This window comes from Sorex fumeus, unplaced genomic scaffold, assembly GCF_029834395.1.
Source record: "Sorex fumeus unplaced genomic scaffold, SorFum_2.1 ptg000072l, whole genome shotgun sequence".
NCBI lineage: Eukaryota > Metazoa > Chordata > Mammalia > Eulipotyphla > Soricidae > Sorex > Sorex fumeus.
This window is the reverse complement of record NW_026606129.1, coordinates 5,075,852-5,101,715: the sequence shown is the minus strand read 5'-3', so window position 1 is coordinate 5,101,715 and position 25,864 is coordinate 5,075,852. Positions and strand designations below refer to the sequence as shown.

General features: G+C 43.8%; 1 non-coding gene across 1 annotated transcript; it reads right to left on the bottom strand.

The window, feature by feature from the left end:
* Positions 1-7,990: 7,990 nt before the first annotated feature.
* Positions 7,991-8,109, bottom strand: LOC130037913 (5S ribosomal RNA). Its single transcript, XR_008794501.1, has one exon. It is a non-coding gene; the product is annotated as a 5S ribosomal RNA (ribosomal RNA).
* Positions 8,110-25,864: the final 17,755 nt, after the last annotated feature.

The following is a 25,864-nucleotide window of genomic DNA, read 5'->3' as shown; positions in this document are numbered from 1 at the left end:
AAAAACTAGAGCAGAAATCAACAACATAGCAACCAAGAAAGTGATTCAAAGAATTAGTGAAACCAGGAGCTGGTTCTTTGAAAAATTAAACAAAATAAACAAACCTTTAGCTAAAATCACAAGGAAAAAGGGGGAAAATGTTCAGAAAAATTGGATGAGATTAAATGGAAGATATTGCAATAAATACCTCAGAAATTTAAGATATAACCAGAGTTTACTATGAACAACTTTATGCTCTTAAGCTGGAGAAACTAGAAGAAATGGAAGATTCTTATAATTACGTAATCTCACAAACCTGAGTGAGAAGGAAGTAGAGAACTTAGACAGGCCAATCACAAGTAAGGAACCAAAACCGCAATTATTAATAATTAATATTTGTTAATAATTATTCATTAATTAATTAATAATTAATTGTTAATACTAATAAGTAATAGTCATTCATGATCTCCCAAAGAACAAAAGTTCTGGTTCCGCTATATTCACTAGTGAGTTCCATCAGACCTTCAGAGAAGACCTGCTACCTTTACACCTTAAGCTTTTCCAAAACATGGAAGACACAGGAATCTTCCCTAACACCTTCCATAAAATTAAAAGTACACTAATACCCAAATCCAACAGAGACACTTTCAGAAAGAAACTTTAAGACCAATTTCTCTGATGAATATCTATCCAGAAAAATCCTTAATAAATTCTTAGATATCCAAATCTGACAATATATTATAAAAATCACACACCCTGATCAAGTGGGGTTCATCCCAGAGATGTAAAAATGATTCAACATACACAAATCAATTAAATACACCACTTCAGAAAATTTAATCACTTAATCACTTAACTTTCCGTTAGTCGTCGATTTGCTCGAGCGGGCGCCAGTAACATCTCCATTTGTCCCTGTTGCGTGCTAGTGTAGCCCAATGGCATCTGTTTGCTCTGGGAACATGAAGAGCCTCAAACCGATCGTTCATGATCTTGATGAAGAAGTCTGACCATCTGGTAGGTGGGCGGCCACGCGGTCTTTTGACATCCCGTGGAATCCAGTTGGTAACAGCTCTAGTCCAGTGGTCGTCTTTAAATCTCATTACATGACCAGCCCATCTGATTTTTGACACCTGGGCAAATGAGACAGCGTCCCTGATTCTTGATCGTCGAGGTATGTCAGAAATCTGGATTCTTTCTCTCATTTGAGTGAAACGTGATATTCCAAACATAGCTCTTTCAATTCTTCTTTGGGAGACCTGAAAAGCGTTTTCATCCTGTTTGCCTAGGGCCCAGATCTCTGAGGCATATGTTTATGCAGGAAGAATAGTGGAATCAAAGAGATGTGCCCGGGGCCGGAGGTTCTTCGTCCTCTTAGTTGTTTCTTCCACGTTCTTGAAGGCGTTCCAAGCTGCTCTCTTTGTCCTGTGCAGTTCCGGTGCCGGTCATTTGTCATGTTGACTTCTCGACCTAAGTACACATAGCTGTTGCATTCGGAGATGCTCATTCCATTCAGAGTGAATGGGGCATCAGGAACAAGGCTGTTTCTCATAAACATTGTCTTCATAAGATTCAGCTGTAGTCCTACCTTTCCACACTCACAGTCAAAGTCGGCCAGCATTTGTGCCGCTTGGCTGATGTTTGGTGTTATTAAAACAATGTCATCAGCAAAGTGGAGGTGGTGTAGTTGTCGACCATCTATCTTCATTCCCATTCCTTCCCATTCCAGTCGTTGCATGATGTTCTCGAGGGTGGCACTGAAGAGTTTCGGTGAAATGGTATCACCCTGCTGAACCCCTCTCTTGACATCAATGATTACTTCTTTGTAGAATGGTGAGATCCTGGTAGTGAATCCGCAATACAGCTCACGGAGGATCTTGATGTATTGGGCTTGAATGCCCTGATTGGCTAGGGCTTCAATGACCGCTTCCGTCTCAGCAGAATCAAAGGCCTTCTTTAAATCAATGAACGTTAAGCAGAGCGGCATCTCGAACTCCCGAGAAACCTCAATGAGCTTGGTTATCGTGTGGATATGGTCGATGGTGCTGAATCCTTTGTGGAAACTGGCTTGCTCGCATGGTTGTCCTTCATCTAGTGTTCTGCTAATCCTATTTAGGATGACTTGAGTGAACAACTTGTAGATGACAGACAATAGGCAGATTGGGCGATAGTTGCCAATGTCATGGATGTCTCCCTTATGGAACAGTAGTACAGTCCTGCTGGTTTTCCATTGGGATGGAACCTTGCATTCAGACAGGTAGCGTGTGAATAGCCGAGCTAGTGTATTGATGAGTACTGACGACAGGTTCTTCAGGTGTTCAGGTCTGACCTTGTCTGGGCCGGGTGCTGTTCGTTTCTTTACTGACGAAATGGCGTGTTGGATTTCGGAAGGGAGAACACTGGGAACGACATATCCATCCTGTGGAATTTGGTATGTCAGCAAGTGGACATGGCTATTGAAGAGATTTGAGAAGAAGTCATGGATAATCTTCTCCATTGCCGTTCTGGTGGATGTGATGAATCTATAAGGGCATCGAGGGCAGTCATTTTGGTCTTGTAGTTGGCGAAGGACAGGCAGGCATTACGAATACTTTTCCCGGCTTCTGCTGCATCTACCAGTACTTCTGCTCTTCTCTCTTTGAGGTCTTCCTTGATCGTATCTCTGCACTGCTTTGTGAGCTCGGACTTTTGCTTGCGGTTGCCTGAGGCATGTGCCAAACCACACTGGCGAATAAGCTCAAGAGTTTTCGAAGACAGGTGTCTTTTTGTGACTATCTCTCTCTTGGCATTCCTTGCACAATCATGGAGGTGCTGAACCAGTCGATCGTATTCCTCATCAATATTGTCAACAATGGCATCTTCCCATGTTGCCACAATAGTGCCAAAGAGCTCCCAGTTGGTGGTCGTTCTGGGAGTTCTCTTTTTAAACTTTGCAGCCCTTTCTCCCTGCTCTGTGAAGTAGAATTTTGCACGAAGTAGATGGTGGTCCGATCCCGTTCGGAATTTTGGGACAACAGCGACATTGGACAGGCAAAACCGTCAATTGAATATGATGTGGTCTATTTCATTGTGGAATCATCCACCAGGAGACTCCCATGTCCAACATTTAGATTCTGCCTTCTGGACACTACCTCCACTACCCAGCCATCGCCACACTCCAGGACTCTTTCCGGACCTCTGTGGCAGCTCCGGCCGAGACTCACACATGACTGAAGACCCACAGAACAAGATAAGCGGAACTCTCTAAGACCTTGGACTCCAGGCTCAATGAACCCAGGAACAGAGATTCTCTGCTTGCTCCCACCAACCACAGGTGAAAAAGGGATTCTAATCAGAAGCCCCACCCTACCCTGCCCTGTCTGCTTCCACCAACCACCAGAGACCCAGGGATCGGTTTGTGCACAGAAGACCCACCCTACCCCCACCGGGACTAGATAAACACCCCACTGTCAGACCTCCACTACCGACACTACCTCCACTACCCAGCCGCCGCCACACTCCAGGACGCTTTCCACACGACACATTAGAAGACACTAAATACCCATCTTCCAGAATTGCCGTACCATATTTGATAGGGTTCAAATATGGTAACACCTACGAGGGCGATTAGAGATCACTCCAAAAGCCTCTATCCCTCTCAGAAAGTCTGGCAAGCTACTGAGAATATTCTGCCTGCATGGAAGAGCCTGGCAAGCTATCTGTTGTGTATTCGATATGCCAAAACCAGTAAATACAATGGGTCTCATTCACCTGACCCTGAAGGCTTCACCGACATGGCAGCACTGAGAAGAATGAGAAAAGAGAGGCTGATAAAATCTCAAGGCTGAACTAGGCTGCAACAAGGAAGGAAGACAAAAATGATCATCTGTACTTTCAATGCACGTACGCTAGCATCAGATGCATCCATCGAGGACGTGATGGTACAAGCATGAATGATCAAGTACGACATCATTGGTCTGACCGAGACAAGAAGGCACGAATCTCACCATGCCATTTTCGACACTGGAGAAGAATTGTTCCTCGGAACATGCGATAAAAGAGGTGTCGGAGGCATTGGTGTCCTTGTCAACACAAACTTGGCCATGAGCATTGATTCATTCATTCGTCCGAATCGGACGTTTACATTTGAATAGATGTGGCTCACTGCCTGCAGTTTCTATCTTCGTTGTCTACGCACCAACATCTCATTATGATGAAAGAGAAATCGAGAAGTTCTACATGGAGCTGGAGAAGTTCTATAAAGAAGACCACACCTTCTACAAGATCATTGTGGGTGATTTTAATGCCAAGATAGGACCGAGAAGATCAGCTGAAGAACTTCACATCGGGACCGATGGCCTAGAATGGAATGAACAGGGTGAGAGACTGTCTGAGTTCATCATGTCCATCAAGACCATTCATGGTAACTCACAGTCCCACTTCAGTAAAGGAAAGCTAAAAATCATGTCATCACATCAATAGATTCAGAGAAAGAATGTTGTCTGGTTTAACCCCTGTGGAAAAAAGTATGTAGAGGCCTCAGTAAACTGAGAATTGAGCTGCCATACAATCCAGCAATTCTACTTTGGGGCATCTACACCCAGAACGTAAAAACGCTCATTCAAAAGGACACATGCACACCATGATTCATTGCAGCACTCAGTACAATAATTAATATATGGAATCAACATAAGTAAGTAAAGTAAGTAAAGGCCCTCCCATTGATCATCGATTTGCTCGAGCGGGCCCAGTAACGTCTCCATTGGAGACTTTGTTGTTACTGTGTTTGGCATATCGAATACGTCACGGGGAGCTTGCCAGGCTCTGCCGTGCGGGCGAGATACTCTCGGTAGCTTGCCGGGCTCTCCGAGAGGGGCGGAGGAATCGAACTCGGGTTGGCCATGTTGGCTGCATGCAAGGCAAACGCCCTACCGCTGTGCTATGCTATGGAATCAACATAGATGTCTAAAAAGAGATGAATGAATTATGAAGATGTAGTATGTATACACAATGGAATACTACGCAGCTACAAGGAACAATGAAATCACATGCTTGGCTGCAACCTGGCTAGAACTGGAAGTTCCATGTTGAGTGAAGTAAGCCAGAAGAAGAAAGACAAACATGGAATGACCTCACTTATCTGTGATATATAGATATAGAATAGCTGAATGAGAAAATGTAATGTAATAAAGGGGCATGACTAGATAACCCTAGGTCCTAGAGTTTAGGAAGAAGGAAAAAGAAGGGGAATAAGACAAGAAAGGGAAGTAATGAGTGAACAGGGTCAGTGCTTTGGTTATATCAGTGATGTGGGAGAGTGGTATAGCAATATACCCAAAACACAGACTCAACAACACCGAAAACATGAGGCCTAAGCTGCAACCACAGAACTTTGTAGTCAGGGAGAGGGGGGTTAGGAGGTCAAGGTGGGGAGTAGGAGTGGGGATGAATTTACAGGGACACTAGTGGAGCGAAATTGACACTTGTGGTGAGATTGTTGTTGAAATATTATGTGCCTGAAACTCAACTATCAATTTGCATATCATAGTTCTTTAATAAAAATTTAAAAATTCAAATGACTTTCAGCACACATTCTTGTTTCAAACAATCTGCTGAAGCTACAGAAGACTTCAGGAGAAAAAAATCCCATTACACACATTCCCCCCCAGATTCTAAGTGATGTTAAATTCTGTGCCGCCCACCTGTCCTTCCCCCCAGACTCACAGATTCTGAGCACAACCTGCTTCAGACAGTCTTCTGGAGCTGCGGAGCATTCCAGAGACAAAAATCCACTGTACATCCCCCCCTGAGGAACTAGCAATGGGAAATTCTGTCTCACTTACCTGTCCTAATCCCAGACTTTGTGTGTGGCCAGTTACCAAAAACCTCAAACTGTGAGGCCACACAAGTTGTCACTAAAGACTATATGCTCTAGCCACCCTGAGAGTCAAAATTCTGCTGGAAATCTTCTGTTTAGCCTAGTAACATACACACAAAAATTTTTTTAAAAAATACCATTTACTAAAAAGAGGGGCTGGGGCCAAAGTGACAGTAGAGAGTGTAGAGCACTTGCCTTGCATTCAGCTGACCAAGGCTCAACCCCTGGCACCACATTAGGTCCCTGGAGTCTGCCAGGAGTAATTCTTAAGCAAACAGTCAGGAATAACCCTTGTCAGTGGTAAATATAAAATTTAAGACAAAGGGTAAAAGGGTCGGCAACTACACCACCTCCGCTTTGCTGATGACATTGTTTAATAACACCAAACATCAGCCAAGCGGCACAAATGCTGGCCGACTTTGACCGTGAGTGTGGAAAGGTAGGACTACAGCTGAATCTTACGAAGACAATGTTTATGAGAAACAGCCTCGTTCCTGATGCCCCATTCACTCTCAATGGACCTACCATCTCCGAATGCAACAGCTATGTGTACCTAGGTCGAGAAGTCAACATGACAAATGACCTGGCACCCGAGCTGCGCAGGACGAAGAGAGAGGCTTGGAATGCCTTCAAGAGCGTCGAAGAAATAGCTAAGAGGACGAAGAATCTCCGGCTCTGGGTACATCTCTTTGATTCCACTGTTCTTCCTGCATTAACATATGCCTCAGAGATCTGGGCCCTAGGCAAACAGGATGAGAACGCTATTCAGGTCTCCCAAAGAAGAATTGAAAGAGCTATGCTTGGAATATCACGTTTCACTCAAATGAGAGAAAGAATCCGGAGTTCTGACCTCCATGGACGATCAAGAATCAGGGACAATGTCTCATTTGCCAAGGTGTCAAAAATCAGATGGGCTGGTCACGTAATGAGATTTAAAGATGACCACTGGTCTAGAGCTGTTACCGACTGGATTCCATGGGATGTCAAAAGACCGCGTGGCTGCCCACTTACCAGATGGTCAGACTTCTTCATCAAGATCATGAACGATCGGTTTGAGGCTCTTCATGTTCCCAGAGCGAACAGATGCCATTGGGCTACACTAGCACGCAACAGGGACAAATGGAGACGTTACTGGCACCCGCTCGAGCAAATCAACGACTAACGGGAAGTTAAGTGATTAAGTGATTAAGACAAAGGGAAAATGGGACAAGAATGAGAAAAAAATGAAGATAATAAAAAGGAAATTATTGCCAATACCAAGAAGAACAACTTCAGAATTAAAGAAATTTCCAGAGAAAAAATAACGATAGTAGAAGGAAGAGCAGTTGAATAAATAATCAAGGAGAATTTCCCCAATCTGAGCCATAGTAAACCAAAACAGAAATACATCAAGACATTTTGCAATCAAAAGTAGAAAGAACCAAACTCAAACTCCTATACTCACAAGACAGAAGCAAGACCTCACATATAATGGGAAAAGCATTCAATTGACATCAGCTCTCTCTAGCTAAACTCTGCAATCAAGAAAAGAATGAAAAAACATATACAGAGTTTTGAATGAAGAACTTTCAACTAACAATCCTTTATGCAGCAAGACTTTCATTCAGAGTGGAAGAACGGATAAAAATATTCTCGGGGGCTGGAAAGATAGTAAAGGAGGTAAGATATTAACTTTGCATAGGACCAAACTGGGTTCTATCCGTGGCACCCCTCTAAGCTCTGCCAGAAGTGATCCCTAAGCCAGAAATAAGCATTGAGCACCATTGGTTAAGGCCCCCAAACAAGAATTAAAAAAATCCTCAAAAAAATAGCAACAGAGGACATAATTTGAAATCTAATCCAGCCCTGGCAAAGACACTGAAAGGTCACATATAAAAAGGAAACATCACATGGCACAGGTAATCAAACTCCACGTATAGACAGAACAAATCTCTTCATAAAGGTAAAGGTAAAGGCCCTCCCGTTGATCGTCGATTTGCTCGAGCGGGCCCAGTAACGTCTCCATTGGAGACTTTGTTGTTACTGTGTCTGGCATATCGAATACTCTCGGTAGCTTGCCGGGCTCTCCGAGAGGGGCGGAGGAATCGAACTCGGGTCGGCCGTGTTGGCCGCTTGTAAGGCGAACGCCCTACCCGCTGTGCTATCGCTCCAGCCCTAGGCCTACAGCACCCGGTATTCCCAGGTGGTCTCCCATCCAAGTACTAACCAGGCCCGACCCTGCTTAGCTTCCGAGATCAGACGAGATCGGACGCGTTCAGGGTGGTATGGCCGTAGACTGCCCCGGTGGCCTAATGGATAAGGCATTGGCCTCCTAATCCAGGGATTGTGGGTGCGAGTCCCACCTGGGGTACAAAGGGTTGAGTTTTAAAAATCAAACTACCCAGAATGAAGAAAATCTCTTCATAGCAATAATTATTTCACTGTCAGTGGGTTAACACCCTCCGTCCACCATAAAACAACACCTAGTAACAGTGAGGATCAAGAATCAAAACCCAGATTTCTGTTGGTTACAGGAGACACACTTAAACTTTCATGATAAATACAGGCTCTGAGTGAATGGCTGGAAGAAAATCACACAGGCTTATGGAAGAGATCTAGAAACAGGAACAGTCATACTGATTTCAGACCAAATACTACTCAAACTGAAAAAGATAATAAAATATATGGGGGAAACATTACATAGCCATTAAGGTATCAATAGATCAAAAAGATAATTCTCATTAACACATATGCACCAAATGAAGGGGATGCAAAGTTTACAAAGCAACAGGCAGTAGACCTCAGGGAATACATTCATGGCAGCACACTAATAGGTGGAGGCTTCAATACTCCACTCTCAACACTGGCAAGATTAATCGCGCAAAACATCAGTCTGGAAGCAAAAGCCGCAAATGAGGAAATGGAAGAACTGTGCCTAATCGACATATTCAGGACACTCCATTCCCCCTCCCTCCGCCCCCAAATGCCCATGGGATATTCTCCACGATAAAAAAAAAAAACGAGCTGGAACACACTCAAGCAGCCACAAAAACAGAAATCATATCAAGTGCCTTCTCTGACCACGAATCCACAAGAATAGAAATCTATTTTTAATTTAATTTTATTTTTATAATGTTGTTCACAATAATTCATTGCATTTAATATTTGAACACCAATCCCACCACCATTGCATCTTCCCATCACATTTCTAAAGTTTAGAAATCAATTTTTTTTTTTTGCTTTTTGGGTCACACCCAACAATGCACAGGGGTTACTCCTGGCTCTGCACTCAGTAATTACCCCTAGCAGTGCTCAGGGAACCACATGGGATGCTGGGAATCAAACCCGGGTTGGCCACGTGCTAGGCAAATGCCCTACCCGCTGTGCTATCGCTTCAGCCCCATAGAAATCAATTTTTTTAAAGTAGGGGGAAAAACTAAATAATTGAAACCAAATAATATACTGTTAAATAACATTTGTATCGAAGAGAAAATCAAATAAGAAATAGGAAGGTTGCTCAAAACAAATGAGTATGTAAACACTAATTATCAGAATCTATGGAATGCTGAAAGCAGTACTAAGGGGAAGTTCAGAGCTATTCAAGTGCGTACCAGGAAGAAATAAAAGGCTCAAATCAATGACCTACTGTCATAGCTACAGGAACTAGAAAAGAACAACAAATGAATCCCACGTAGAAGAAGGGAGATTGAAATTAGAATGGAAATCTACAACATATAAAGCAAGTAGACAAGGTCAATGAAATCAGGAGTTGGCTCTTTGAAAGAATAAGCAAGGTAAATAAATGCTTAGCTAGATTCACCTAGGAAAAAAAAGAGAGATAGAAAATATAAATAAATAGGAGCAGAGCTGGCAGGGGAGAAATTAAATTAGATACCGCAGAAATACAAGACACTATAAGAGTTTACTATGAACAACTTTATGTCACCAAGTTTAAGAACCTAAAATAAATGGATGGATTCTTAGAATCATACTAACTCCCAAACTGACCCAGAGGACTTAAAAGAAATTTTAAAAAAAAAACCTGAATAGACCAGTATCAAGTAAAGAAAATTAAACAGTAATTAAAAATCTCCCCAAGAACAAAGGTAGATTCACTAGTGAGTTGATTCAAAATTTCAAAGACTCGGGGTCCTTCAGTTTCTATGAAGTCAATATTAACCTATTACTAAAAACAGATGGAGATTCTACTAAGAAAATTATAGATCTTAATGAATATCAATGCAAAGATCTTCAACAAAACTCTAGCAAAAGAAATCCAGTAATATATCGACACCATGATCAAGTAGAGTTCATCTCATCTATGCAAAGATGATTCAACATACACAAATCAGTTAATGAAATACACCATCTCAACAAAACAAAGATAAAAATCATATGGTCATGTCAATTGATGCAGAGAAGGCTTTTGACAAGACACAACATCCATTCATGATTTTAAGTAAGTAAGTAAAGTAAAGGCCCTCCCGTTGATCATCGATTTGCTCGAGCGGGCCCAGTAACGTCTCCATTGGAGACTTTGTTGTTACTGTGTCTGGCATATCGAATACTCTCGGTAGCTTGCCGGGCTCTCCGAGAGGGGCGGAGGAATTGAACTCGGGTCGGCCATGATTTTAAAATATCTAAAAAAAATAGGGATACGGGACTTGGATTTCACCATGAAAGCCCCGAGGCGTCCCCCAGATGCCAGGAGACAAAGCAGATCTGAGCCTCTCAGCCTCTCCCTCTCCACCGCCCAAGCCAAGCTGGTCTCTTCTCCCCAAACCCCAGGTCAGTTTTCGCACCATTTATTGAACCCAGGACTTGATTTCACTGTGCAAGCCTCGAGGCATCCCCCGGACGCCGGGAGACAAAGCAGATCTGAGCCTCTCTGCCTCTCATGAAAAAGATCATACATCATGACCAAGTAGTATTCATCCCGGGGATGCAAGGCTGATTTAACACTCGGAAATCAATCAACATAATCCACCATATCAACAAAAGAAAAAATAAAAATCATATGATCATATTAATAGATGCAGAGAAAGCATTTGACAAGATCCAGCACCCATTTATGATGAAAACCCTAGCCAAAATGGAGATAGAGGGGACTTTCCTCAATATAGTTAAAGCCATCTACCACAAGCCTACAGCAAGCATCGTCCTTAATGGTGAAAAACTGAGAGCCTTCCCTCTAAGATCAGTGACTAGACAAGGATGTCCACTCTCTCCACTGCTGTTCAATATAGTACTGGAAGTACTTGCAATAGCGATCAGGCAAGAAAAAGATATTAGTGGCATCCAGGTAGAAAAGGAAGAAATCAAGCTCTCACTATTCGCATATGATATGATACTATACTTAGAGAATCCTAAAACCTCTACCAAGAAACTTCTAGAAACAATAGGCTTGTATAGTAAAGTGGCAGGCTATAAAATCAATACCCAAAAGTCCATGGCTTTCCTATATGCAAATAATGAAAAAGAAGACAGTGACATGAAGAAAACAATCCCGTTTACAATTGTGCCCCCAAAAATCAAGTACTTAGGAATCACCTTAACTAAGGAAGTAAAGAACCTGTACAAAGAAAACTACAAAACGCTACTTCGGGAAATAAAAGAGGATACGAGGAAATGGAAAAATATTCCCTGTTCATGGATCGGGAGAATTAACATTGTCAAAATGGCAATACTTCCCAAAGCACTGTACAAATTCAATGTGATCCCTATTAGGATACCCATGACATTCTTCAAAAAAGTGGAGCAAACACTCCTGAAATGTATATGGAACAATAAGCCCCCACGAATAGCTAAAGCAATTCTTGGGAAAAAGAAAATGGGAGGAATCAACCTCCCTAACTTCAAACTCTACTACAAGGCAGTAATAATTAAAACAGTATGGTACTGGAAGAAAGGCAGAGCTGTGGACCAATGGAACAGGCTTGAATATTACTGACATCTCCCCCCAAGCATATGAGCATCTAATCTTCGATAAGGGGGCAAGAAAAGTGAAGTGGAGCAGGGAAAACTTCATTAACAAATTATGCTGGCAAAACTGGACGGCTACATGCAAAAAAATGGGCTCAGATCTCTGCCTAACTCCATATACAAAAGTAAGATCTAAGTGGATTAAGGACCTCAACATCAGACCGAAATCTATAAGGTACATTGAGGAAAAAGTTGGCAAAACTCTCCATGACATAGAAGCTAATGGTGTCTTCAAAGATGTCACACCGCAGGCCAAGCAAGTGAAAACAGAGATAGACAAATGGGACTATCTTAAACTAAGAAGCTTCTGCACCTCAAAAGAAACAGTGACCAAAATACAAAGACAGTCTACAGAATGGGAAGGAACATTCGCCAAATACACATCTGATAAGGGGTTAATGTCAAGGATATACAAAGTACTGGTTGAACTCCACAAAAAGAAAACATTCAACCCCATCAAAAAATGGGGAGATGAAATGAATAGAAACTTTCACAAAGAAGAAATTCGAATGGCTAAAAGGCACATGAGAAAATGCCCCACATCATTAATCATCAGGGAGATGCAGATCAAAACCACAATGAGATATCACTTCACACCACAGAGACTGGCCCATATCCACAAGAACAAAAGCAACCGGTGCTGGCGCGGATGTGGTGAGAAAGGGACACTCCTTCACTGTTGGTGGGAATGCCGACTGGTTCAGCCCTTTTGGAAAACAGTATGGACTATTCTCAAAAAATTAGAAATTGAGATCCCATTTGATCCAGCAATACCACTCCTGGGAATATATCCCAGAGAGGCAAAAAAGTATAGTCGAAGTGACATCTGCAATTGTCTGCTTATTGCAGCACTCTTTACAGTAGCCAGAATCTGGAAAAAACCTGAGTGCCCGAGAACAGATGACTGGTTAAAGAAACTTTGGTACATTTACACAATGGAGTACTATGTAGCTGTTAGAAAAGACAAAGTCACGAAATTTACATACAAGTGGTACTACATGGAAAGTATCACGTTAAGCGAAATGACTCAGAAAGATTGCATTCATCTGGGGAACATAAAGTAACACTATAGGAGACTAACACCCAAGAATGGCCGAGATTAGTACCAGGAATTTTACTCCATGGTTGGGAGTCCAACCACACATTCTAGGGGAAAAGGGAGCTCAGATAAAGAAGGGAACACCAAATAAAGGTGTTGGGAGGATCCTCCCAGGATGGAAGAAGCATGCGGAAAGTAGACTATAGACTAAACATGATTGTCACCCATTGCCTCTTTTGCAAACCACAACATCCAACAAGAGAGAGAGAACAAAAGTGAATGCCCTGCCACAGAGGCAGGGTGGGATGGGGGGGGATGGGGGGTGGGAGGGATACTGGGATTCGTGGTGGTGGGAAATGGGCACCGGTGGAGGGATGGGTATTTGATCATTGTATAATTGAAACCCAAGCACAAAAATGTGTAAGTCTGCACCTGTACCTCATGATGTCTCACTATTAAAAAAATTTTAAATTAAAAAAAAATTTAAAAATAGGGATAAAATAGAAATACCTCAAGATAGTAATGGCCATCTATATCAAACCCACAGCCAATATCACACTCAATAGTTAAAAATTGATAGCCTTTCCCTAAACATCAGGCATAAAGCAAGGATATTCACTGTCACCACTCTTATTCAACATAGTTGTGGAATTCCCTGCCGCAGCAGTTGTACAAAAATAAAAAGACATCAGAGACATCCAAATGAGAAATGAAGTTGAACTATCGTTATTTGCAGACAACATGATGCTATACATTCAAAACCCTAAAGACTCAACCAAAAAAAAAAAAACACTTAGAAATAAACCAGTGCAGTAATGTAGCAGGTTATAAAATTAATACACAAAATTCCCTGGTATTCCTGTATGCAAATAATGGACTAGAAGAAAAATAAATTACAAAGATAAACACATAGAATCCATGTACATAATGTGAAGCAAAGAGAGACTCATCAGCTAATGATGTTGTAAATATTGGATGGCCACATGTAGAAAATTAAATTTTAACTGTATTTCACACCATTCACAAAAGTGAACTAAAAGTGAATTAAATATCTTGAGTTTAGGCCAGAATATATAAAATATCGGCAGAGCTCATTAGGAAACTGACCTCAGAGGTGTTTTCATGAGATGATCACAGAGAAAAAACACAGAAACGAATAAATAAATGAAACTACATCAAATTAAAAAGACTTCTGCACAGTAAAAGAAAGTCAAACTATAATTTAAAAGGACACCTGATGAAATTAGAGAAAATATTTTCATATAATACATCAGATAAATCACTAATATCCAAGATCTATAAATCACTTGCAATGCTCAACAACAATAAAAATCCAAAAATCCCATCCAATGATGGGGAGAGTAGATAAATAAACATCTTAAAATGGCATAGAGATGTTCAATAGGTCTATGAAGAAGTGCTCATCATTACTTACTATTAGGGAAATGTGAGTCAAAATAAGACTGAGATATCAGCTTATGCCAGTGAGAATGGCATATGTCAAAAACTCTGGTAACAAGTATTGTGGGGGTTGAGATGAGAAAGGAACCCACATTCACTGTTGGTGGGGATATCAACTGGTTCAAGTCTGTGGAGGGTACCCCATCAAAAAATGGGGAGAAGAAATGAACAGAAGTTTCCTCAAAAAAAGAAATACAAATGGCCAAAAGGCAGATGAAAAAATGCTCCCCATCGCTAGCCATCAGGGAGATGCAAAACAAAACAACAATGAGATATCATCTCACACCACAGAGACTGGCATACATTCAAAAGAACAAAAGCAACCAGTGCTGGCATGGATGTGGGGGGGAAAGGTGACACTCTTTCACTGTTGGTGGGAATGTCCACTAGTCCAGCCTTTCTGAAAAACAATATGGACAGTTCTTCAAAAACTGGAAATTGAGCTTCCATGTGACCCCACTGTGTAAACTCAAAAAAGGGCACACAGCAGCAGCGGCGGCTCTGTCTCTCCCGCCGCCCACATTCAGTAGTCTCACCCTGCTTCCCCCACCCAGGGAGGTCGATGGCGATGGGCAGGAGAAGGAAGGAAACAAGGGCCAGGCTGGTTGGTCTTAGTTGCAGTTTATTCCAATCCTCTCTCCATCCACTCCGGTCTCTCTCCTCTGCCTCCCCTTGCCCATTCTACAGTCTCATTAATATCTCCCAAGATGAGAGATTGAGGTAACAATTACACATACCTGCGTCACAACCAATAGGGATAGAATTCTTTGCCTCAGGGAAAGCTGCTCCTAGGACAGATCCTTTCCCAGCAGGACGACCCACCCTAGAGTGGAATCCCATGGGTGTGTTTCTCCTCTCAATGTCCAACAAACATATAAGCATATATAAATCATTTTGTATGGATACAGTAAGAAATATCTTAAACTTATAGAATTGCTCTCCTAGGGCCATCTTGATCTCAGACTACAGTGCTCAGGCCAGATAGTTTTTTCTACCCCTAGCAGGATCCTAGTCTCGTTGTTACTTTTGGATCATGACAGCATTTGTCTATGATCAAACTCTTAACTTATAGTTACGAATCGTGGCACTTTGGCCTGGCCCATTTCGATGCCAGGGTATTCACCGCTTGCCCTGAGTCCATTCAGTTCCTCGTTGGGACCTTGCTTTGGGGGTGTTAGGAACTAAGGGCAACTGAGGCTTAAGTCAAGAAAGCAGATGCCCAGGAGTGAATATTCAAAGTGAATATTCAAAGCCAATTAAATCCTAAATTACAAAGCATAATGTTAACGGTCTTCCTGTATGTATACAAAAAGGGCATTGCTTTAAAATAAACTATTCAAAAGACAAAAGGAGAGGAGAAAGGCAATATTTAACTTACAATACATTTCAGTGTCCTAGGAGGATCTGACCTTACAAAGGAACAGATACTGATTAGGGGGGAAAAGCGATTAACTGGTTGGGGAGAAGAGCATAGGGAAGAATTTACAGATAAACACAATGGAATGGAAGTGCCTTACGCACACTGAATTAACCTGAGTTCCTCGTGACAAGGGGGAAAGGACAAACCAATGTTAAGCCTAAAATATTTGGAGCTATATTTCAATACCCCGCAATACCACTTCTGGGAATATATCCCGAGGATGAAAAAAAGCACAGTACAAACGACATCTCTACCTATATGATCATTGCAGCACTGTTCACTGGAAACAACACAAGTGCCCTAGAACAGATGACTGGTTAAAGAAACATCTACACAATGGAATACTATGCAGCTGTCAGGAGAGGTGAAGTCATAAACTTTGCTTATAAATGGATAGACACGGAGAGTATCATGCTAAGTGAAATGAGTCAGAAAGAGAGGGACAGACATAGAAGGACTGCACTCATTTGTGGGGTATAAAAAAATATAACATGAGACTGACTCCTAAGGATAGTAGATACATGGGACAGATAGATTGCTCCATAGCTGGGAGCCTGCCTCATGAGCAAAGGGGAGAAGGCAGCTAGAATATAAAAAGGATCACTAAGAAAAACATGGCTGGAGGAATTGGTCAGGATGGGAGATGTGTGCAGAAAGTAGATAAAGGACCAAACATGATAACCTCTCAGGGTCTGTATTGCAAATCATAATGCCCCAAAGTAGAAAGAGATTATGGGCAATCACGTCTGCCATGGAGGCAGGGGGAGGGTGGGAAAGAGGGGGTATACCAAGAATATTGGTGGTGGGGAATGTGCACTGGTAGAGGGATGGGAATTTGATAATTGTGTGATTGTAACACAAACATGAAAGCTTGTAAATATCTCATGGTGATTCAATAAAATTTAAATAAATAAATATAATCTTTACTACTAAAAAAAATTCTGTGGAGGGCAATACGGAAATCTCTCAGGAAAGCAGCAATAGAACTTCCATATGATCCAGGGACATCTATCCCCAAAACACAAAAACATTCATACACAACTAGGTTTATCACACTTAGTAAATACCCAAGAAAAGAAAACAGCCCAAATTCTCAATTATGCATGACTGGAGCAAGAGGGTAGATAGATACATACAAGTTGAAATACTGTCTAGGATTAAGGAAGGATAAAACCTTCTAACTTGCCACAATATGGATGGAACTGGAGCATATCATTCTGAGTGACATGAAGGAAAGCGATAGATACTGCATCATCTCTCTCATATATGGAGTTTAAGGAATAGAAAGAAACTGATCTCTAATATATGGGGCTTAAAGGTACACTGCAAGGAGGCAACAATGGGCCAAAGGCAATAGAATGAGTCTGATCCAAAGAACTGGGTTTGGAATGGGGACAAAGGGGTTGATAGGGAGGGACCCTCCTTGAGGAAGGAAACAGATCCTGTGATTATGGGTGCAGTATTGGAATTATGTACACATGATACATCATTATTAGTACTGTAACTCAGAGTACTTCAAACAATAAAGTTAAATTACTATAGCACAGCGGTAGGGCATTTGCCTTGCACGCAGCCAACATGGCCGACCCAAGTTCGATTCCTCTGCCCCTCTTGGAGAGCCCGGCAAGCTACCGAGAGTATCTCGCCCACATGGCAGAGCCTCCAAGCTCCCCATGACGTATTCGATATGCTAGACACAGTAACAACAAAGTCTCCAATGGAGACGTTACTGGGCCCGCTCGAGCAAATCGATGAACAACGGGAGGCCTTTACCTTTACCTTACCTTTTCAACTCCAAATGAATGCATTAAAGACAATCAGATATTTTAAAGGATAGAATGAAAGGATAGAATAAGGAATGGGGTAGGGAAAATTGTGAAAAATTCTTCAAGGACAATTTTTCGTTGTTTTTTTCCCAACTATATTCTAAATTTGCTCGAGCGGGCCCAGTAACGTCTCCATTGGAGACTTTGTTGTTACTGTGTTTGGCATATCGAATACTCTCGGTAGCTTGCCGGGCTCTCTGAGAGGGGCGGAGGAATCAAACTCGGGTCGGCCATGTTGGCCGCTTGTAAGGCAAACGCCCTACCTCTGTGCTATCGCTCCAGCCCTTCTAAATTTAAGATCAGATTCCCCATAGGGAGGAGAATAAATTTATGTGGTCAGGTACCTCCTCCTTACTCTAGAGAAGTAACTTGATCAGCAGCTCTACCAAGAAAATATGAATTGGGAAAAGGACCCTGTTTAAATCACAATGCCTGAAAGGGGAGCGTGGGTGGGGAGAGAGAGAGAGAAAGAGAGAGAAGTGCCTGCCATAGAGCAAGCTGGGGGTTGGGGTTGGGGAGTGTAATGGGAGGGAAATGGGGGGCACTAGTACTGGGAAATGTACACTGGTGGAGGGATGGGTGTTGGAACACTGTATGACTGAAACCTAACCATGAACAGATTTGTAAGGGTCTATCTCACAATCATTCAACTAAAAAAAATCTTAAAAATAAATAAACAAATAATAGGGGCTAGAGCGATAGTACAGCAGCCGGTAGGACATTTGCCTTGCACAAGGCCGACCCAGGTTCGATCCCCAGCATCCCATATGGTCCACCAAGCACCGCCAGGAATAATTCCTGAGTGCATGTGCCAGGGAGTAACCCCTGTGCCTTGATGGGTATGAGCCAAAAAGCAAAAGTAAGGAAATAGATAAATAATAAACATAATGTCTAGTGTAGATGAGAAAGTAATCATACAGTTAGAACCATAGGCCCTCGTCTCCATGCTCAAGGCTCCTAATAACCAGTTATACCATTTGTTGAATGTGAATTCTGTGCTCAGCACTACTTGTTTCCCTACTTTATGTGAGGTTCCTGATGAAACCTCCTAGTATTAAGGTAGATAGTATTACTAACCTGGGATTGGTAGAACCGTGCTCTGAAAGGCCTGAAAGGAGAGTGCAGTCCTCTAGGTTTGGATCTGGGCTGACTTGTCCTGATGCCATGAATCTAAGTGCTAACAGACCATCTCGGGTGGACACAGCATGATGCCTGACAATTTCATTTCTTTCCCAGATGGATTTCTAGGTTTTTGAAACTAACTTTTCTTATTTAATGTATATTTCTAAGGAGTTCAACATTTCCCCCAGCTAATGTTAATATGCTAACTTGGATCAAATTACCTTCTGAACTTTTTTAAACTGTGAATTCTGGGCTCCACCTCGCTGTAGAGATCTGAATCCAGATCTCGGGCAAGACCTAGCTATATGGGGCTGGAGTGATAGCATAGTGGGTAGGGCATTTGCCTTGCATGCAGCAGACCCGAGTTCAATTCCCAGCATTCTATATGCTGAGTTCAACTCCCAGCATTCCATATGGTCCCCTGAGCACCGCCAGGAGTAATTCCTGAGTTCCTGAGCCAGGAGAGCCAGGAGTAACCTCTGTGCATTGCCGGATGTGACCTCCCCCCCCCCCATGAAGGAAAAAAAGAGGAGGAGGAGGAGAAGGAGAAGAGGAAGAAGAAGACCTTGTTATACACATTTTACCAAGAAACTCAGGGATTCAGATGGTCTCTGGGATGATTCTCTCCCCTTTCTGGATGATGAGGCAAGAAAGGAAGTAAGTAATGAGGCCAAATCTACCTGTAAACTCACTAGTAACAGTGTAACAGACCATCTGACAACTATAATAATGCTATTAGCTAGTGGAAGATGCTTTGTCTATGGAATGCTTTTGGCAAGATACATCTACTCTTTTACTTATGATAAATATACTCACTCTGTTAGCTTATGGTAACAAACCTGAAACACTATGGAGTTATAGAGCAGCCTCTCTAAAGAACATCATGTAAACCATATAACTGTGTGGACATAAAATTTATATAAAATGGTGAGTACATCAAGCTCTCTTTTGTATAAATATAGTCAGGTACATTGCGTCAAGACCTCATATGTTAATGGGGCCAGAGTGCATTCGACTCAGCAAGAAAGTGCCTGCAGGGGACATGTTAATTGTCTTAGATTTCCCTCTTTTACATGTGCCATGACTAACCATATTCTTTAAATTATTAGTAAATCTTGATGCTAAGTAGGGCACTGTAATTTCTGTGGATATTCTAGATGACGCCTTTGCATATAGAAACTTGAACATACAAAATCCTCCATGATTAGGTTCCTTTCTCCACCATTTCCCAGCCCTATTCTTTGTATTATCCCCACTAGTCACATAAGCCAATAGCCAGGGCTAGAAATCAACCCAAACCTTCATTCCTCAATGCCGAGACCTTCTGCACTCAATTCATCTGTTTCCTTGGCCTGAAAGTGCTTCTTTGTCTATAGCTGATCTATAGGCTCGACTCCGGCATCATCTCTCTGAGGAGCTCCTTAGGAATCAGCTCATCCCCATCTCTTGGTCCACAGACATGAAACTTCAACACAACTTTTATGTATTCTCTATGCCATGTAGAGTTGTTTCAAGGTTGGTTTGAGAATCAAGCTTGACATTTACCTAAGTATAAAAATCCACTTCGTGCATTAGAAAGAACATATACTCATCCCTTAATGTTCACCCGCCAAGGGCCTTCATCGTACCCCAAAGCCTAATTCAAACTTTTGACTTTGTCATTGCTTATAACCCAATTTTCACACTAAAAAGGTGCCAGTTCCTGTGAATTCTTCCATTAGACTAGACCAAGCTTTGCTGCGTTTATCTTGAAATGCCCAACCCTGCCCCCCCCCCCATAAAGGATGATACATTGTGAATAATGGAGAAGAGAATGATCCTATTCTACCTGTTGACTTGACTGAGGCACTGATGTCCCCTGGGACCTTAACATGCAGACCCCTGCAGTGTGAGTTACTCAAACCATGGTCAAGTGTGAGTCATCAGTGGCACACACTAGCATGCATCAGCAGGTCTGCCCCAGAAGGCCCTAAGGAACCAGATGAACAGAGTCTCCAAGAGGATCCACCCATGAATGTCGGACTTTGTGTCAGATAACCCCCACAAAAGCCATCCTGTGGGGACCACAGCAGGATCAAGTGTTAAATTGGAGCCCAATTTTCCAGCAGTCGCCTTGATTCTCCACCCTCTGGGGGTAATAAGCTTTTGTGAACACGTTTCTCCTCTGATCTGAAAGGGAGTCAGCTGTGGTGGAGCAGAGCTCGGGCTGCGGCATCAGACTAGAGGCCATGGGAGGGATCCCATGCCATATCGGACGCCGACTGGCTGTATCAGAAACACAAGCCACCAGCTAGGGAGGCTCTGACTGGAGACCAATGCACCATCACCTCCGCTCCTGTGGACCTTGGCGAGGCTCCCCAGCGAGGTGACTATGAAGCAGGAATGACTTTGGAGTCTAGCCTTGTGGAGATGCAGCAAGAGACTTGGTGGAAATTCTGGGGGACCCCCAACACCCAAGCCTACAGCTTTGATCACTCACCAGTTGGGCCAGCCCTGCCATCCAGCTGAGACACACTGGTACCCCAGCATACCTTCTCCCAACCAGCATCCCACCTAATAGCACTGTAGCACTGTTCATCATTTTGCTCTAGCGGGCACCAGAAATGTCTCCATTGTGAGACTTGTTGTTATTGTTTTTGGCATATCAGATATGCCACAGGGAGCTTGCCAGGCTCCGCCATGCGGGCAGGATACTCTCAGTAGCTTTCTGGGCTCTCTGAGAAAGATGGAAGAATCGAACCCGGGTCAGCCGTATAAAAGGCAAATGCCCTACCCTCTGTGCTATCACTCCAGCCCCTCCCCTCTAACCTTTCCCTTTCCCTTCCCCCGTAACCCTCCCCTGTAACCTTCCCCCCAAACCTTCCCTCTATATTCCTCCCCTACAAACCTACCCCTCCCACCTGGTACAAATAGAAAAGTGCATTTTAATGAGAAAGAATGAAAGACAAGGTGAAAACAACTGTTCAAAAAACCATTTTCTCTCTGAGATAGCAGAAAGTCCTTGATGAGTCAAATGCAATAGAAAATCAAGATCTAGGGGCTCTAGCGGTAGCACAACAGGTAGGGCATTTGCCTTGCACGTGGCCAACTCGGGTTCAATTCCCAGCATCCCATGTGGTCCCCCGAGTACCTCCAGGAGTAATTTCTGAGTGCAGAGCCAGGAGTAGCGCTTGTGCATCGCCGGGTGTGACCCCCTCCCCCCCCCCAAAAAAAAAGAAAAAGAAATCAAGATCTAATAAGTAAATTGGCTGAGCTCTGTTTTGCCAAGGTTTGGGTTGGAACCGGGTTAGGCTGGAGAATGAGTGGAGAACAGCGGCAGAGGCAGGAGAAGTTTCTTCAAAACATGAAGGGAATGAATGTGAACTGGACAGGTGAGCGGCCTTCTCCAGCTGCAGGACGATGGGGAGTGACTTCCAGATGCTCCCGGAGAAACATCAAGGGCCCTGGCTGTCGCTGGGCACTCACAGTGGCACTGCCACCTTTGGCATCAGCAGTCGGTGCATTGCATCTAACCGAATTCCTGGGCCTTTGCAGCACAAGCTCCAGCCCTGCGAAGCCAGCAAACATCGGACAATCTGGTTTCACGTGGGAGATGCAGGAGGAAGAAAAGGAACCTGGGGAGCAGCTGAATTCTTTAGGCAGAGAGAGGAGGGCGGCGTTTGGCCATCATGCCTGTCTGCCTCCAAGTTCCTAACCTCCAGCTTTCCTAAGTGATGTCAGCTCTCAAAGTGTCCTTTGTGATACAAATCAAGTGACTTTGGGACACCCCTAAGGCCGGAGCTCTCCTAAGGAGAGGAGGAGATGCCAGGGGAGTCAGTGCATGATTGAAGCACTGGAACTTCAAGTCCACCTGTGGTTAACTTGGGGGGCCCTCCTGGTGATGCAGCCAATTGGGCCATAGCTCCATGCCAGGGCCTGAGGGCCCGGTTCTGCTCAGGCCCTGCAGTGCTGGGATATCCTCGGCTACCCTGGCATGCTGGGGACCCCCAGACAGCACAGCACCCCTCTGATGCCTTGGGAAGACAAAGGGACTGCACACACACTCCATCACTAATGGCCAAAACGACTCAATTAGTTGTGCCCATGTACCAACATCCCACAAAGTTTCCAAATAAGGGTTTCAGAGACTGGTTTTGTGAGCATAGGCACTTCCACATGCGCCCCCCCTCCCTGCCACCGGTGGGACCCCAAGCTCAGGGGGACAGAGTCCTTTGCCTGGGCACTCACCATTTGTAGCTCTTCATCTGGGTGATTCGTATCCTCTAATATTTTGTATTCTAAAGTGGGAGCCTAAGGTATAAATGCATTTCCAAAATTCTTAGAACCCAGGAGGGGATGTGATGGCCTTTGACCTATTGCCAGGGCTCAGAAACACAGTGATAACACGGTTATGAGGTTATAATCTGAAGGCAGGGGGCAGTGAGCCCAGAACCTGGGCTGTGAAACTTTCACAGGTGGAGAGTGTCAGAATGGGGGTGAATCATAGGGTTCCCGGGTGGTGTTGAGAACTGCCTGGAGGGAAGACAAACCTCATGCACCTGATTGCTGACTGGGGTGCAGGAGCTCGAGGGGATTAGCAGAAGCAACATCAGAACTCTACCCAGACAAGGGGTGGCACAGATTCCTCAATGCACCCTGAGGCCCCCTTTCAGAACTTTCAGCTCCTCAGAACACAAAGCTCTGGGGCCTTTCTCCACCTTCATGCCACACCCCCCGACACTCCACAGCTCACCTTTGCTGGAGAATTCAGCTGCTAAGTGACTCTGCTGGTGGGAAAAAATTATGCAGGACAGGCAGAAAGAAGCACAAATGGAGGCTGGAAAGATAGCACAGCAGGAAGGGCATTTGCCTTGCACGCAGCCAACCCAGGTTCGATTCCCAGCATCCCATATGGTCCCCCAAGCACTGCCAGGAGTAATCCCTGAGCATCACTGGGTGTAATCTATAAAGAAAAAAAGGAAAAAAGGAAGCAGCACAACCCTTCTTCGCCCCACCACACTTCCGGCTGTTTGCAAAGTGCTACTGCCACAGGCTGACTGATGAGCCCCTTAGGGATGCCTCCCCCAGATCCTGCCTCAGACACCAGCTGCCCCCACTTGGGTCAGCCCTTCTCCATTGTGACCTGCCCACCCTGGTCCTTGGCACAAGCCTCCTTCTCTGGCCACAAGCTCTTCTCCGGTGCTCCGGCACCCATCCCTGCTGTAGCAGCCCCATGCCCAGAGTCTCAGAGATGTCCATCAGCCTGTTACTGTGTCCACTGCCCAGCTCGCCCCCTCACTCAAGCCCCTAGGACTGCCTGAGCCACTCCACCCACTCCCCAGTAGCTTTCATGCCTCTGCCCGAAGACCGCAATAGAACTTTTCTGCACTCACCGCCAGCCATCCAGAATCCCTCGGCATGCTTTCAGTCCCGCCCCTAGGGAGCGGTCTTTTTGGAGGGTGGATGGTCCCTCCTTGGGTAGAGGGAGCCCAGCATGTGGACCTGGGGTGGCAGCAGTCAGCTGTCACAATAGACGAGCGGGCATGTGCGGAAGGAAAACAGGGAGAAGGTGGCTCAGTGGGACCCACCAGGAACCCTGACCACTTGCCTTCCCACAGCAGGGAGAACCTCTTTCCCCGCCTGGACCAGGTGTCGGAAACAAGGGCAGGTGCGTGGGGGCTACTGCCTGCCGGCTCACACCATGTGGGGACAACCCTTTCAGCATCCCCCTCTTTAAATTCAAAGCCCCCTGTGAAAGTATCAGTGGGATGACAGTTGATTCCAACTTACTGAAAATTCAAACCATGGGGTGAAGTAGTGATCCACCTTTCTAAGGCCAGTGGCATCTACATAGTTCAACTCACTTTGATTTTTGTTTTGTTTTGTTTTCTGTTTTTTTTATGTAGAAGTTCTGCTATTTATTCAGCCATTGATTAAACTGATTGAATTGGGCATGAACTCCACTTCTTTTTTTAGAATGTTAATTTTATTATTTTTTATTATATTATTATTTTAATCACCATGAGATGCATTTACAAAGCTTTCCTGTTTGAGTTTCAGTCATACAATGATCGATCACCCAACCCTCCACCAGTACACATCTTCCACCACCAAGAATCCCAGTATCCCCCATCCCACCCCTCCCCCTGCCTCTGTGGCAAACATTCTCCCCCATACTCTCTTTTGTATTGCTTTCAACTCCACTTTGGGCAATCCCCACTTGGGACTTTGCCAGAAGAGCAGCTGTCTGCAGACAATGGATGCCTGAAATGAAGAGAATCCCACCTCTGGGCAAAGCTTACTGAAACCAGTAAAGGAGACCCAGATGGCTACGTCCAGAGCCCACTCCAGTGAATGAAAAGGAGGGATTGGGTATCAAGACTATTCAGCAGGAGACCCGGGCATTCAAAGAAAGCTTAGTTTTTCTTTCTCAAGTTTTCAAGACTGCTGGAATGCCTCACTGTTGGTGGAACCGTCACCTGGTTCCGCCTCTATAGAAAGCCATAAGGAGATTTCTTTACCAAAAAAATGTAAGAAGAGAACTCCTATATAACTACCATTTCTTGACATCTACCCCCAAACACAAAAACATTAATTCTAAAGGACATATGTTTTGTTTATCACAGCATTTCATACAACAGCCAAGATATAGAACAACTCAGATGCCCAACTACAGATGAATGGGTCAAGAAGCTGTGGTATATAGACATATGGAATACTATGCAGCCATAAGAAAGGACAAGTCACACAACTTGCCACTACATGGATGAAACTAGAGGTCACCCTACAGACAGAAGTGGGGTCCATTCTCCACCAGTATCACCTGATTTACCTCAATCGGCAGTGACCCTAGTTCCAAATAAAATTACATTGGGTGGAGTGGGGTTAGAGGTTAGATTGGGGTTAGACATTAAGGTATACATCTGGGGGAGAATGCAAGTCTTCCCACAACAAATGATGAGAGACAGAAACATACCAATAAATACAGATTTAATTTAAATTCCATTTGTTCTTCCTGCATTAACATATGCCTCAGAGACCTGGGCCCTACGAAAACAGGATGAGAATGCTATTCGGGTCTCCCAAAGAGGAATCAAAAGAGCTATGCTTGGAGTATCACACTTCACTCAAATGAGAGAAAGAATCTGGAGTTCCGACCTCCGTGGACGGTCAAGAATCAGGGACACTGTCTCGTTTGCCAAGGCATCGAAAATCAAATGGAC